Source organism: Mirounga angustirostris, unplaced genomic scaffold (assembly GCF_029215605.1).
Source record: "Mirounga angustirostris isolate CCGP_5_RB_7025 unplaced genomic scaffold, mMirAng1.0.hap1 SCAF_10, whole genome shotgun sequence".
NCBI classification, from domain to species: domain Eukaryota; kingdom Metazoa; phylum Chordata; class Mammalia; order Carnivora; family Phocidae; genus Mirounga; species Mirounga angustirostris.
Window position 1 is genome coordinate 112490993 of NW_026991718.1, and position 11984 is coordinate 112502976.

The 11984-nt window shown below is 49.2% G+C and overlaps 1 non-coding gene across 1 annotated transcript; it reads left to right on the forward strand.

Moving 5' to 3' along the window:
• Positions 1-1159: 1159 nt before the first annotated feature.
• LOC123840878 (U6 spliceosomal RNA) lies at positions 1160-1266 on the forward strand. Its single transcript, XR_006790120.1, has one exon. It is a non-coding gene; the product is annotated as a U6 spliceosomal RNA (small nuclear RNA).
• Positions 1267-11984: the final 10718 nt, after the last annotated feature.

An 11984-nucleotide genomic window follows, 5' to 3' on the forward strand; every position in this document is an offset into this window, starting at 1 on the left:
TTGCTGGGGCGGGGGGTGCAAATTGGCACAGTGATTGAATTCCACAAATATTCAAGCTATATTTGTAGAGACTAAATGAAAGGTGTCGCACTGGTGGGGAGGATTTGCAGTGAGCAAATCCAAGCAAATCCCTCTGCCCCGTGCTTACGATCTGGAGAGGAGATGGGCGATACACGAATATACAACTTGATCGACCACATGTTGGGGAAGAAATGTTCAGAAGAAAGCAAAGCAGGGTAGTGAGAAGACCCTGAGTGGGAGAGGTGAGGGTTGGTTGGAGGCACAGATGGAGTGAGGATGAGCCATGGGGACACAGAGGGGGAGAACCTTTTAGGTGGAGGGACATTAAATGGAAGGCCCTGAGATGGAGCATGCGTGGCAGGTTCAAACTCTTGCCAGGAGCCCCGGGTGGGACAGAGAAGGGGAGGAGAGAAGGAACAGGTGAGAGAGGTCACAGGGTCAGACACACAGGGCTTCAGAGCAGTCTTAAGAACGTTTTACTCTGAGTCATGTGGGAGGTGATCGGAGGCTTCTGAGCAGAGGAGGGACAAGCTCTGACTTAGGTTTTAAGGGGACCCCCTCCGGTGGCAGGTGGAGAATGGACTGTGGGGTCCAGGGCAAAAGCTGGGAGCCCGGGGAGGGTGACTTGTTCCAGCGTGAGGTGGGTAGAGGTGGGGAGGGGTGCTCAGACTCCCTATCCGTCACTGAGAGATGGAGCTCAGAGGTGATTGAAGAGTGGGCAGTATCTGTCAAAACTGCAAGTGTACATAGCCATTCACCTAGCATATTGGCCTCTGGGACTTCATCCTCCAGTTATATTTGCACTTGGGTGAGATGACCCAGATACAGGGATGCTTCTTGCCGTGCAAAGAGGGAACTGAACAGGTTTCATGGAGCCAAGTGTGAGTGGGGGCGTGGAGGTAGTGCTGCAGAAGTGGGGACAGGGGCAGCCATCTGGAGAGCAAGCTGTCACGTTAAATATACATGGCAGTGTCTAAAAGATGACCACCGATTCTCTGAATGTCTTCCCAGCAACAGGTGAAGTCTGTGCACCTCCTCTCTGAATCTGGGCTGCCCTGTGACTGCTTTGACCAATACTATGGCAGAAACGATGCTGTGACAGATTCTAGGCCCAGATCTCAAAAGACTAGCAGCTTCTGTGCTCACTTCAGCAGCACATATGCTAAAATAGGAACAATCCAGAGAAGATTAGCATGGCCCTTGCGCAAGGATGACATGCAAATTCGTGAAGTGTTCCATATTAAAAAAAAAAAAGACTAGCAGCTTCTACTTCCTCTTTCTTGGAATGATCACTTGGAGAGAAGCCAGCTGCCATGAAGGAAATCCAACCACCCTGGGACTGCCATGCTGTGAGGAAGTCTAGCTAGCTACGGAGCGGTGTCCTCTAGGATGAGACACCATGAGAGGGAGACAGAGACAGAGACAGAGAGAGAAAGAGCAAGTCCATCAAGGCCGCAGACATGAGTGAAGAAGCCAGCCATCTTGGAAGGGAACCTCCACCCCGCGCTGTCTCAGCGGACCCCACACAGTTCAGAGAAGAGCAGCCCAGCCCAGCCCTTCCTGAATTCCTGACCCACAAAATCAAGAATAAAACAAAGTGTTGTGTTTAGTTTCTAAATTGAGGGTAATTGATGGTAGTGCAAAAGATAACCGGAATACATACTCCCTATCACCCACCAATCGTATTCCTGAGTCTTTGTCCAGATGAGAGCCTCATGCCAGCCCAGACAAGGACACACCAGTGTGGTGACAGTGTGGTGGCAGAGACTTAGAGACCACCAGGGGCCCATTCCTGGAGTAGTAGAGAGGAAAACATGTGGCTGCAAACCAAGGAGTTCTAGTCAGCATCTAGAAGCCACAAGTCAAGCGCAACCCAGACCGATGTTGGACAGAGAATGAGCACTAGAGTGAAAATAAGCTAAAATGCATATCCAGGGGCGCCTGGGTGACTCAGTCTTTAAGCGTCTGCCTTCGGCTCAGGTCATGATCCCAGGGTCCTGGGATCGAGTCCCACATCGGGCTCCCTGCTCGGCAGGAAGCCTGCTTCTCCCTCTCCCACTCCCCCTGCTTGTGTTCCTGCTCTCACTATCTCTCTCTCTCTCTCTGTCAAATAAATAAATAAAATCTTTGAAAAAAAAATAAATAAAATGCATATCCAGAAAGCAACAATACCCATACAAGCATCCCGTGTTCTTCAAGAAGACTGACTCACCAAGGAACACATGGGACCCATCAGAATGGTTCTATGGTGGAGCAGAAGATGAGAAGGGGAAATGGGACAAAGAGAATAGGAGAGAAAAATAGACCAAAAGAGGGGCATGCAGGGGTCAACGATAATCTGCCGTGAACTGAGGACCATTTATTTTTTTATTTTTTATTTTTTATTTTTAGAGAGACACAGCGAGAGATGGAACACAAGCAGGGGGAGTGGGAGAGGGAGAAGCAGGCTTCCCGCTGAGCAGGGAGCCCGATATGGGGCTCGATCCCAGGACTCATGACCTGAGCCAAAGGCAGACACTTAATGACTGAGCCACCCAGGCGCCCCCCATTTTTTTTAAAGCTCAACCCTGTACATTTGAAGCTTAAGTGATAACAGGTAAACAAAATGAATGTCCATAAATAGAGGGTTGTTGAGTAAAGTACATCACATCCACATGCTGGTGTACTGATTAAGCCATGAAAACAAATATCGAAGTTTCCCATGTAGGAATATGTAAGAATCTGCAAAGCATATTTGCATGAGGGGCAGAAGTGATGTAGAAGGGTGTATATAATAGGCTTCCACTTGGGAGGAATAAAACTGTATGTATTTGCATATATGTTTGTTTTGTATTTTTTTTTTAAGATTTATTTATTTATTTGAGAGAGAGAGTGTGTGTGTGAGCAGGGGGAGGGGCAGAGGGAAAGGGAGAGAATCTCAAGGAGACTCCCTGCTGGAGCCCGATGCAGGGCTCAATCTCATGATCCTGAGATCATAACTCAAGCCAAAACCAAGAGTCAGAAGCTCAACCAACTGAGCCACCCAGGCGCCCCTGCATATACATTTATAAATAAGTGGTATCTCTGTGGAAGAATATCCCAGAAACGAATCCAAGTGGATGCTTCTGGGGAAAAGAGCCAGGTGTTAGGGGACAGGAATGGTTGGGAGAACTTCATAGGGGCAGGCACCCAGTCTGTCAGTGCTCACTTTTGGAATCCAGTCACCATGATGTGATGGAATCCAGGTCCCATGGAGAGGCCCATGTGGAAAGGAACTGAGTCCCTCTCCTCTCTCCTGCCCTCTGCCCATAGCCAACCACCAGCACCAACTTGCCAGCCACGTACATGAGCTCCTTGGGCAGCAGGTTCTCCAGCCCCAGTCAGACCTTCATATGAGTGCAGCCCCAGCTGACAACTGAAGGCAACCTCCTGAGGACCAGAACTGCCCAGCTAAACCACTCCCAAATTCCTGACCCTCAGACACTATGAGATACAATAAATGTCGCTGTTTTAAAGCATCATGCTGTGGTGTTGTTACACAGGATAGATAGCTAATACAGAAGGGCCCCTGCAGCCCTTCCCAGTAAGAGTCCCCCTCCCCACCCCAAAGAAACCACTATCCTGATTATTTATTATTCCCATGAATCTTCTAACTTTACTACATACATAGAAATCCTTACACAATATATAGGACTGTGTTTCATTCTGAGAAGTATAGAATGCCCATGATATAATATATACATTTGTCTTTATAATATGTATCCTATCTTCCTTGCTTTTTCCTTCCACAATATGCTTTGAAGATCTATCTGTGTTGGGCGCCTGGGTGGCTCAGTTGGTTAAGCGACTGCCTTCGGCTCAGGTCATGATCCTGGAGTCCCTGGATCGAGTCCCGCATCGGGCTTCCTGCTCGGCAGGGAGTCTGCTTCTCCCTTTGACTCTCCCCTCTCTCATGTGCTCTCTCTCATTCTCTCTCTCTCAAATAAATAAATAAAATCTTAAAAAAAAAAAGATCCATCTGTGTTGAGGCAGGCAGCTGAAGTTCTTTTTCACTAATATAATATTCCATTATATTAATAGACAATACTACCATTTAGTAGGCAGATGTGGTGTGCAAGGGCTTGGCACACAGGGTGAATTTCATCCGCACATTTATAATAGTACCTGGACATCATGTATATCTACTCCATGTTAGCCATGCCATGACCTCCATCTACACTTGGACTTTTTATTTTGAAACAATTTCAGACTTACAGAAAGGTTGCAAACATAGTACAAAGAATTCCTGCATACCTTCACACAGATTCCGCAAATGTTCACATTTTACTACCCTTGCTTTATCATTCTATCTCTGCTTACATTTCTGTCTGTCTGAGTAAACTGAAGACAGGATGCCTCTTTATCTCTAAATTATTCCATGTATAGTTTCTAAACACAAGAACATTCTATAATAAAACCACCGGACAGATACAAAAGTCAGGACATTAACATTGTTGAAATACTATTGTCTACATTATAGACTTAGTCAAATGTTGCCAATTGTTGCACTAATATCCTTCACGGCAAACAAACAAAAAACATTTTTTTCTGATCCAGTATCCAATCCAGGATACATGTTGCATTTAGTTTTCATGTCTCTTTAGCTTCCTTTTATCTGGAATAGTTTCTCAGTTTTTTTGTTTTGTTTTGTTTTGTTTTGTTTTGTTTTGTGTGTGTGTGTGTTTTACTTTTATGAACTTGACATTTTTTCATGTGCATAGACGGGTTGTTTTGTAATCGGTCCCCCTAGTTGGGTGTTTCTGTTATTTCCTTATGACTAGGTTCAGATCAGGCACTCTGGGCTACAAAACCACCACAGTGATGCTGTGTACTTTGCAGTGTGTCCCTATCAGGGGACACATGATGTCGATTTGTCCCCTTGCTAGAGATGTTCGCCTTGATCGCTTGGTTAAGGTGCTGTCTGCCAGTTTTCTCCACTGTAGAGGCACTGTTTTTCTCTTTGTAATTAATAAATATCTGTGGGGGAGATACAATGAGACTATGCAAGTATTCTGCTTTTCTTCATACTTCCTACCCACATACTTCCTAGCAGGATGATATATTTTGCATTAAATGTAATTATTATTTGACCAAGAATACATGAGTATGGACCAATAATTCAACAATATAAAAGAATGTAAGGTAAGTCTCCCTCCTACTCTCTCCCCAGCCACTCAGGTCCTTTCCCTGTGCCATCCCTATTCTTGCTGTTTCCTGTGTCCTTCCAGATTTTTCCACGCCCAGGCAGGCTGATACACACGTGGATCCTGTATCCTCTTTTAGAGTTTTAGGCACACGGAAGGTAGGTGAATATATGCATTGCTCTGCATCTTGCTTTATTTCACTTCACATTTTGGAGGCCATTTTCTTTTGCTCATAAAGAGAGATCTCTTGCTGATTTTAGAACCTTATGCCCCCTGAGATGCGATCCCTTCATGTTCACAAATAAGGAAACTGAGACTCAGAGTGAGGAAGGGCCAGGTGCCCAAAGTTAGAAGGCAAACAGACTTGGAAGCCAGTCCAGGACCCCTGGATAAGGGAGTTGACAGGTCTCACCACTGGGGAACCAGGACTTCCAGGGGCTTGCCCCAGCAAGATGCCAGACCCAAACTCGTGTCATGGTTCCCAGCCTGGCTTCTCCCCACTGCCTCCCCAACCCCCGGGGTCCCCTTCTTAGCTCTTGTTAGGGACTTCCCTCCAGCTCCCTGCTGGGCCAGGTCTTGGGAGCCCCATTGATCCTCTGACAGCCCAAGACAGATCGTTGGGGAGTGTGTATTCAGGTGCAGGCCAAGCACATGGAGGCCAGATGAGAACAGGGTTGGGGGGGTCAGGGGCCCACTTGGGTGGAGGATAGAGGACTGAGGAAGGGGAAGATAGAGGATCCCACAGACACCTGCCTCCTCTTCCCCTCCCCCACCATTCCCACCCTCCTTGGAACTTCGGCTCTCCCCTCCTCATGTGGGGTGGGTCTCACCCATGTCTTCTCCTTTCCCTTGGCCTGGGAGGCCTACGGTGTAGCAGAGAGAAATTAAGATATGGAATGCACCCTGCTTGGTTTGATGGCAGCCCAGGCCCTCCTGTGAGAGTCAGGCAGATGGTATCTCTTCTTGAGCCTCAGTTTCCTTGGGGTGATGAGGAGGAAACAGCCTTCACATGGGTCTAGCAGGCAGGCGGCAGGGCCAGTCTCCATGGCTCTTCATTGGCCTCTTAACACTCCTATTGCTTGGTTCCTCTCTGGTTATGGAAGCCCCTACCTGTCTTCCCTGACTCTCCCCACCCCAGAAGGAACACGGCACTTGGGGTCAGCCTTGTTGACCCAATGGGGCTTCTGGAATGAGACGCCTGGAGCTGTGGCATCCTGCATTGGAAGAGCCCTGTCACAGCCATGGGCTGGTCTCTGCCCTGTCCCTCCGATGATGATGGGTGCTCACTCCCTAGCGATGTGGCCCCAGAGATCTGCCTGTTCCTTCTCCTTTCTCTTTTGCAGAAATCTGCCCCCCTGTGGCTTCTTCAGGACAGTGTGGTCCCCAGAATGGGGAGTCGGCCTAGATGCCCTGTGACCCCCGAACAGCTTTTAGATGGCATGTGCATCTCAAGTGGGGGGTTCCCAAGCATTGTGTGGTGTGCAAGGGGGTGGGGGGCTATGGGCACATGGGGGCTCGGAGAGAGGGGAGGGAGGGTAGAGGAGGAGGGCTCAGTGAGGGAAGAGGACATTCAGAGGAGATGTGACAGAGAGAGGAACAAGGTTCAGGGAAATAGACAGGGACTTGGTGAGGGTGACAGTGTCTCAGAGGGAGGCTGGGAGCACAGAGAGGGAGTTGGCCGAGCAGAGGGAGGGTGGGGCTCAGATGGAGGGCTGCAGACTCAGCGAGGGGAATGGGCCTGGGTGGGGGTGATAAAGGCTCAGATAGCAGGATGGGGCACAGAGAGAGGGATGAATGCACACAGTCCATGGTAGCTCAGGGAGGAGGAGGAGGAGGCTGTTTTCGTGCAGGGTCATCCAGAACAGAGCTCCGGGGAGCAGCCCCGGCAGCAGCTCCTTTCCAGCACAGACAGACCCTGAGCTGATGGTCTCTAAGGAGCTGCTGGGCGCAGTTTCCTGGAACTCACAGCCATGGCCAGCGTGTCAGCACCCTGCGGTGCACTAGCCTTCCAGAGGGTGCCATTCAGGGAGCCGAGGTAGATTGCTGGAAGGGCTGCCCCGGCCTCATGCTGGGCTAGGGAAGGTGTCGGTTTGCCTTCCCTGCAAATGAGGAGATTATTGGAGGGCAATATGGACTGGAGGCAGGGGGCTGGCATCAATTATCCAAACACCAGGGGTGCAGGTTCTGGGGAGGGGACAGGGTCTGTAGCCCTCACATATCCTGGGACATGGCATTGGAGCTCCTTAGAGGGAATGGCTAACTGCCCGTTGCAGAGACAAGGGAATAGGCCAGAGGGATAGTTTGTTACTCAAGGTCACACAATACAACACAGACTCTTGTTGCGTATGTCTGTGCCAGACCGGGTCCACAGCACGTTACTGAATCCTCACTACCGACCCCACGTGACTACTCTTATTAACCCCATTTTACAGATGAGGAGATGGAAGCACAGAGCAGTGATACAGCTAGGAAGCCCCGCTAGCTGGGATTTGAACCCGGTCATCCTGGCTGATTCTCGTAGGGGCAGTAGGGCTGGGAAGCTTTCAGACCTGGGCTTCCCCAGGCCATGGGGGCTGACAGTGCCTTTCTCCCCCTCATTCCCCTCTCTGCAGGGATGCCGGGTATGTTTGGAGCCCCCGGCAGGGTTGGGAGGTGAGACTTAAGTATAAATAAATAAACAGGGAGCAGATGGTGGGGGGGGGGGTACAGAGAGGGGCAGGGCCGGGGCCTCCCACTTCTCCCTGGGAAAACATTACTGGGCTGGAGCAAATGGATTCCAGACTCAGGGCCTAGAAGCCCCCTCCCCAGGCCTGCTGTCCTGTCTGCTGGTCTGGGACCTGGCACAGCACTTGGAGGAAATGGTAGGCTGGGGTCCTGAGTCCTAGATTCTGTCCACCTATCATTTCCCCCCTCTCTTTTCCTGTGTGGCCTTGAGCAAGTCATTTTACCTCTGTGTCCCCATTTCTGCACCTGTCAAATGAGTGGAAGGAGAATGAGTGGGAGGAGGTGGTCAAATTTTGGGTCAAAGGCCACCTCCCCAAGGAAGTCCTCCTTGATTGCTCCATGCAGATTTTGTTAGAGCAACAGCCTAGAGTATCAGAAAGAATACGGGTATTTGTGTCTTTCATCTCACAGCAACCCATTCAACAGATCTGCTCAGCATCTACTGTGTGCTAGGCACTATGCCACCTTCAAGGCTGACATGGTGCCCAGAACATAGCTTTTCTCTGTGGCTATAGCAGCTGGCCCACAGTAGCACTTGTTAGATGAATACATGAATGAGTGGGTGGATGAAAGAGGAGACAAGGAGTTGCCGTGTGTCCCAAATGTGGAAGCTGCATCATTGTGGTAAGGGTGGGGGTGGACAGAAGATGATATGGGTCTTAAATAACAGATCCGTGGTGAGAAAGTCATTCTTTCTTCAGCATCTGCCAGGCCTTCCCAGAGGCCAGGGAGCATCTCCACGGATGCCAAGAACCCCTTTCTAACACCTGTGGATCTCTCTGTCTCGCTGTCTCTTTCTTTTTATAATCTGGAGAAAGCTAGTCTGGGGTCAGGAGCTTCTGCAGGCAAGGGTACCAGCTAGAATTTGAGAATATTGTTTCGTTTGCATTTTATTCATTTTGCTCAGTTACTTTTCATTTGTGGGAAGGGATTCTGATTTTTCATTTTTGTTTGGATATTGCTGGGAGGGGGTGGTGCTTAACTGGTCCTGGAGAAATTCTGAAGTGTTGGACACTTTCTGATAAAGCGATGGTCTGGGGCCAGGGTTGCAATGGGGGCCTAAGGCACTCATAGTGGTGGTGGAAATGTTCCGTGTCTGTTTTGAGGTGGTGGCTACATGGGTGTGTGTATATTTGTCAAGATGCACTGCACTGTATGCTTTAAATGAATGCATTTTATTGTATGTACATTATACCTCAATAAAGCTGATTTAAGAACACATATAACTTCCCCAGGCTGACCGGAGATATTATGTACATAAGATATATGTACTTAGGATACTAAGTGCAGATGCTCTGTGGGTGTGGCCAAAGTCATGAAGATTGTTTAACACACAGTAAAGCTGGGGAAACATGGAGTCAATGAATAAATGGATAGATAGGAGACAGAATGAATGAGTGAATGAATGAATGAGTAAATGAGCAAGTGAATGATTATCTATCCCATGTTTGGTAATGAGTCCATTCTACACAGTCCCCATATATCAGGCAGTCATGATCAGGGGCTGTCCTATCTCAACTTGCATAGCTCCTGTGATGGGACACTCACTACTTTATGACATTGTCCTTTCTATTGCCTGAACAGTAGGACTGTGAGAAAGACCTTTTCTCATATTAAGTTCATTTTCCTGGTGGTCCCTGCCCTTTGCACTCCACAGACACATCTACTCCCCTATCTGGAGACAGGCAAATGCCACCAGCCTGCTCTACTCTGAGTTCTTTGTCTCAGATGCCAAGCTACTGTGCCCACCAGATTCTGCTTGCACAGGGCTTACATCATAGTAGGGCAGCAGGAAAAAGAACAAGTACACAGGCAAATAAACAAAATAATTACAAGCTGCAAAGGAAAAAACAGGGTGAGAATATTGGGGAGAGTATGGGAGGAAGAGGAAACAGGGAAAGCCTCTCTAAGGAGTTGACATTTGAGCTGAGTCCTGAAGGATGTGAAGGAGCCAGAAGAACCAGAGGAAGGGCATTCCAGGCTGCAGCAAGAGCAATTGCAAAGGCCCTGAGGTCAGAAAGCCATTGGGAACAAAGGCAGTTATCCTGGCTGGAGTGGGATGAACTGAACATGGGCAGGTCATTCAGGACATTGATGGTGAGGAGTCTGGAATTGTTTTTATTTATTTTTAATTTATTTTATTTTTTTAAGATTTTATTTATTTGACATAGAGAGACACAGCGAGAGAGGGAACATAAGCAGGGGGTAGTGGGAGAGGGAGAAGCAGGCTCCCGGCTGAGCAGGGAGCCTGATGCAGGGCTTGATCCCAGGACCCTGAGATCATGACCTGAGCCGAAGGCAGACACTCAACGACTGAGCCACCCAGGTGCCCCTCTCATTCTCTTTCACTTCTGACTCCTGCAGGAAGAGAGCCCTGGGTCGGTGGGGATGGGTCTTTCAGACACTTGCTACAAAGAGAGAGCAGCCTCAGCTAGATTTGGAGAAGTTGGTAAGGGTGTTGTGTTTACATTGTTCATACTGACAGCCACATTTCTTTATGTCACATGCTACTGATTTTCCATTGAGTCTGGCTGTCTCAAGTTTCCTCTAAAAAAAATTTTTTTTTTAAGTAAAACAAAAGCAAATAGATTTAATGATTCAAAAACAATGGTTCCTGAAGGTGGGATGAAGCCCGCTTGTCCCAAGTGGCCCATATTGTGAAGGAGGCTCTTGATGGGTTTTGACAGATGTTTTTCTAGCCTCACCTCCTCACCTCCTCACTGTGTTCTTGGGGGAACCAGAGGACCTACTGTGTGTTCTGTGCTTGGCCAAGTCCACCAGGGCACCAGCAGAAAAGGGGAATTCACCCTGGGGACTCTGCCCACATTCTGGTCTGCAGCGAAGGTTCTGGAAACAGCCGGTGGACCCCCAAATTTAGGGGTTACCGAAGTCCTTCCTCTCTCATCCCTCAGATCCAGTTCCATCCACTGGAAAATTCTGGGACTCCATCTTCCTATTACATCTGGATTCTGACCCCTTCTCTGCACCCTGGTCCAGTCCACTAACCACCACCTGAGCCCTGGTGACAGCAGCAGATTCCCCCTCCAAACCCTTCTCATCTCTGCTCGGCTCAGCTGCCAGAGCCAGCCCAGGTCTCCCCTCTGCTCAAAGCCTCAAATGGCTACCAGATCACTTGGAGGGAAAAACCAAAGTCTTCACCACCTATGACACCCTTCCCAAGCCGACGGTGCCCGTCTCTCCCACCTCCTCACCTGTCCAGCCCCAGCCTTTGTTCTAGCCAGGCTGCCTCCCGCCACAGTGACCTTCTTGCTATTTCTTGGACACTCCAAGCAGGTTCCCACCTCAGGGCCTTTGCATGTGCTGTTCCTTCTGCTTGGAACCTGCTTCCCTCTGACGTCTGCAGGGCTTCTTTCCTCTCTGTTCAAGTCAATGCCCCCACCTCAGAGAGGCCAGCCACCTTACCAGAGTCAATATTTTCCATCTCATTCTTTTTTTTTTTTTTTAAAGATTTTATTTATTTATTTGACAGAGAGAGACACAGCGAGAGAGGGAACACAAGCAGGGGGAGTGGGAGAGGGAGAAGCAAGCTCCCCGCAGAGCAGGGAGCCCGATGCGGGACTCGATCCCAGGACCCTGGGATCATGACCTGAGCTGAAGGCAGTCGCTTAACCAACTGAGCCACCCAGGCGCCCTTCCATCTCATTCTTTCTCCTTCCCCTGCTCTTCTCTCATAGCACGTATCACTGCTAGATACTGCATTTTACACTTTATACATGTCTCGTGTGTGTTTCTTGCCCATCTCCCTTGAATGGACCTCAAGAGGACAGGGATTTTTATCTGTTTTTTTCTCTGATGACCCCAGCGCCTGGAACGGTGGCTGGTGCATGTGTCCAACACTAATTTGAGGGTGCAAGTCCAAGGAGGTGTGTGAAGGGGGTTGGGGTGCAGTGAGCCCCAGCCCTGCCTAGCTCTCTCTGTGGCCCCTTGGTTCCCTCTCCCGGCATGGTTTCTTTCTCTTTCTGCCATCACCCCCTAACCCCTCAAGGGCGGGACAGGACAGTGAAACTTGCCTCTTGGGAAAGGTTTCCAGCAGTAGCAGACCCTCCTCCTACTGCT